General features: G+C 42.9%; 1 long non-coding RNA gene across 1 annotated transcript; it reads left to right on the top strand.

Annotated features, from left to right (window-relative positions):
* Nucleotides 1–161: 161 nt before the first annotated feature.
* On the top strand, nucleotides 162–4,195 carry LOC120232901. The gene is made up of 3 exons (XR_005528673.1): nucleotides 162–218; nucleotides 2,981–3,183; nucleotides 4,168–4,195. It is a non-coding gene; the product is annotated as an uncharacterized LOC120232901 (long non-coding RNA).

Here is a 4,195-nt window from a genome sequence, read left to right as displayed (position 1 = left end):
CCAACATAATGGTATCAGGAGGTGGGGACTTTGGGAGGTGACTGGGTGAGGGTGGAGCCTTTGTGATGAAATCAGTGTCATTATAAGACCTCATAAAGCTCCCTCATCCCTTCACTATCTGAGGCCACTGTGAAAATAGGGCATCCATGAACCTGAATGTGGGCTCTCAACAGACACCGAGTCTGCTGGAAGCTCTTGGACCTCCAGCCTCCAGAACTGTGAGAAATCGGTTTCTGTGGCTTATAAGCCACCCATCTGATGGCATTTTGTAACAGCAGCCCAAAGGGACCAAGACAGTGACTAGATTAAAAATGTTCAACAAAAATAAATTCCGTTTATACAACCAACCAATCCCAGAAATACAAATCAAAGCAGATACCATTTTCAATAGCAAAATTATAAAACATTTAGAAATAAATATAACAGGGGCACCTGGGGGGCTCCGCTGGTTAAGGATCCGACTCTTGGTTTTGGCTCAGGTTGTGATCTCACGGTTTGTGAGTTTGAGCTCTGCATCAGGTTGTACACCGAGAATGCAGAGCCTGCCTGGGATTCTCTCTCTCCGTCTCACTCTGCTCCCTGCTCGCTCTGTCTCTCTCTCTTAAAACAAATAAATAAAATTTAAAAATATATTTAAAAAAAAAAAGAAATATAACGGAAAAAGTGAAGATCTTAGTGGAGAAAAGTAGGTGTGGTGTCTGATAGGACCAGAACCATGCCGCCTAATACAGTAGCCACTAGCTACATGGGGTTACTTACGATGACGTATAAATCAATTAAAATCATAGCATTCAATATTCAGTTACAATATAGTCATTTATACTACACTGCTTATGTTATACCCACATAAAGGGAAGCGCGAATTACTAAAAAAAACAACACAGATTAGGAGTTGTAAAAGTTTTCTTATCTTCTCAGAGTCTTGGGGGGTTGCGGGGGGAAGGGTTTTCTTAGCACCTGAAGGCCCTACTGTTAGGGAGCCAACTATTTTTTTAATTTTTTTAATGTTTTATTTTATTGTCGAGAGAGAGAAGACAGAGCGCGAGTAGGGGAGGGCAGAGAGAGAGGGAGACACAATCCGAAGCAGGCTCCAGGCATGGAGCGTGTCAGCACAGAGCCCGAGGCGGGGCCCCAACTCACAAACCATGAGATCATGACCTGAGCGGAGGTCGGACGCTCAAGCGACTGAGCCACCCAGGCGCCCCAGGGAGCCAACTATTTTGTGAGTCTTTTCACTATAGAAGCTCTAAAGGTCAGATACTTCGATACTTGCTCTTCCAGAACCCTGGCAATGAAGAATACAGGCATGAGACCCTCTACTGGCCCATCAGATACTTACTTTCTTTGAAGATCTGACTCTTAGGCAAGGAACACAGAGATGCTGGAATAGCTCAAAGTTCATTCCGGCACAGGTAGTGGTGGCCTCCGGTATCCAGTGAGCACAGGTGGCGCCAGTGGTGATGATGCCAGTGGCAGTGCCTCCTGCCTAGCAGGGACAGCATCTTCATCAAGCCATTCGTGTTGTGTTGTGGCTTCTCATTGTTCCTGTCCACTGTCCAAACTCAATTTTCCAGCCTGGCCTCTAAGAACTACTCCATACCTCCCTGAGAAATTCCTTTTCTAAGTCAGAAGGAGTCGATGTCTTTAAAACTACAGTTGATACTTGAACAACGTGGGGGTTGGGAACACTAACTCCCATGCAGTCAAAAATCTGTACATAAATTTTGGCTCCCCCCAAACTTAACTACTAATAGCCCACTGTTGACTGGAGGCCTTACCAATAGTATCACTGTCCTATAAAGTCATACAATAGATGTATGTATATGTGTGTGGATATATATATATATATATATATATATATTTAATGTCCACATATATATGGACATGAGCCATTCAAATTTGTGTTGTTCAAGGGTCAACTGTACAAATTCTGAGTGGTACCAAGTTCGGATGTATCTTATAGATCATCCAGTACAAATTTACTGTGATTCATAACATAAATTCAGGTAATTGGAACTATATACCTCTCTTCCCACTTTTGTATCGATCAGCTTAGGCTCAGCCACACTGTGGTAGAAAAGATGACCTCCCCCACCCCCACCAACTCTTATGGCTTATTCTAGGCCATGCTCCCTCTGGACCCAAGCTGATGAACTTGAGCTAATGGAGAAGCCCCTGTCACACATTCTGTAGGTCTCACTGGTTGAGAGAAAAGAGACCAAAGTACTAGAGCTGCTGGCTCTTAAAGCTTCTATCTGGAAATGACACGCATCATTGCCATCCATATGTCCTTGGCCAAAGCAAGCCACTCATTAGGATATACAATCCTGCTGAAGGGAGGGGCACTGCAAGTCACGTGGCAAATCTGAGCTCAGTGGTATGGCATTCTAGAATTGTCTCCCTGGGAAGGTCATCAACTCACAAACCATGCTCTTGTGACTCAGGGCTCTGTTTTATGAATTTGGTCAGTTTCAAATGCCATAACGTGAATGAAGTAAACTTATTTTGAATACATTTTTTTGCTGGAGATTGGGTTGGAAACTAACACTAACAACAGTAACATTTGATCCAGTTTATGACATTTGATCCAGTTTCTAAAGCTGAGATGCGGCCTTCCAAAGCACAGGGTGGGGTAGGTAGAACAGAGATACGTATGAACTCACTGAGATCCCACTCTGAGTAAAAACCTATCTTCCAAAATCGAATTAAGCCACTGACCACACCCAGAGTTAATCTTGGGGCTTTGAGGGATACAAACATCACTAAGATGTGCACAGGAATTTCATGGACAGTTAAAGGGGGGAAAACAGGCCCAGTGATAACACAACACAGTGATAAAACAGAGGAGAGCTAGGATGGAGAAAATTCACGGGATGAGCGAAGTGTGAAATCTCTCAGCCTGGAGATACAGTGGAATTGTGTGAGGAACAGACACATGACTCTATAGCCAGCCACAGAGTTCTTTTTTTCTTTTTTTTAGGAAGCCATATATTGCAAATGCACAATAATTTTATACCACACGGTATGCGTGTCTGGAAGAAGGCATGCAGGGGAGGAAAAACTGATCCAAGACATTGCTGAGAACCCCTGACCTTGCTCCTTACTACACAACGGCTGCAAGCCTTCATTAAAGACAATGGTTACAGTTGTGAAATCGGACTGAACTCAACTTGGCCAACTACAGTAAGTGACTACAGGAAAATATCCTTATTTCCCTTTTCTTAAAGAAAAAAAAAATCTTGTGACCTTTATCTTGTAGATAAGTGGGGGGGGTTGTCTTTCAAAATGTCAAGTGTTAACATGTGATTACCAAAAATTATTGACTTAAAAATGTGAAGAAGTGCAATTATGACAGATGTAAATATGAATTTATTTATGTAAATTCAGTTAAAGCTGCACCTGAAATAAAGGCCAGCACAGTTCCTTTGGTTAGTAAAATATGGTTTACTTCTTGGGTTAAAAAAACAAACCCCCCCCCCGGGGCACCTGGGTGGCTTAGTCGGTTAAGCATCCGACTTTCGCTTGGGTCATGATCTCGCGGTTCGTGGGTTCGGGCCCCGCGTCGGGCTCTGTGCTGACTGCCAGCTCAGAGCCTGGAGCCTGTTTCATTCTGTGACTCCCTCTCTCTCTGACCCTCCCCTGCTCACGCTGTCTCTCTCTCTCTCTCTCTCTTAGAAATAAATAAAAAACATTAAAAAAAAAAAAACTTCATTCTTTAAAAAAAAAAAAAAAACAACAAACAAACCCCCCCCCCCACAAAAAGCACACATGTGAAAGAAGCCAGACACAAAGGCCCCATATTACACAATTCCACTGGTATGAAATGTCCAGGGTAGGCAAATCCGTAAGAGACAGAACGGAGATAGTGGTTCCCAGGAGCTGGAGGGAGGGAAGAATGGGAAGTGATTGCTAAACGGTGTTTTTCGGGGGCAGTGATAGAAATTTCTGGAATTAGATGATGGTGATGGTTGTACAATCTTGTGAATATACTAGAAACAATGAAAACCTCGTAAGTGGCAAATACTGTTCATATATGTGATTTGGGGATATTTTCAAAGAGGCACTTTGAGAATTATTGACATATAACCAGGCACATTCTGTAATACAGAGAAAAAAAATCAACAGCAACAAAATCACCAAGCGGCTCTTTTTCTTTTTTTCTTTTAGAGAGAGAGAGTACATGTGAGCAGTGGAG

The sequence above is a fragment of the Hyaena hyaena genome, unplaced genomic scaffold (genome assembly GCF_003009895.1).
Source record: "Hyaena hyaena isolate Hyena2069 unplaced genomic scaffold, ASM300989v1 scaffold_80, whole genome shotgun sequence".
Lineage (NCBI taxonomy): Eukaryota > Metazoa > Chordata > Mammalia > Carnivora > Hyaenidae > Hyaena > Hyaena hyaena.
Note: the sequence above shows the minus strand (reverse complement) of the source record. Positions and strands in the feature narration are given on the sequence as shown.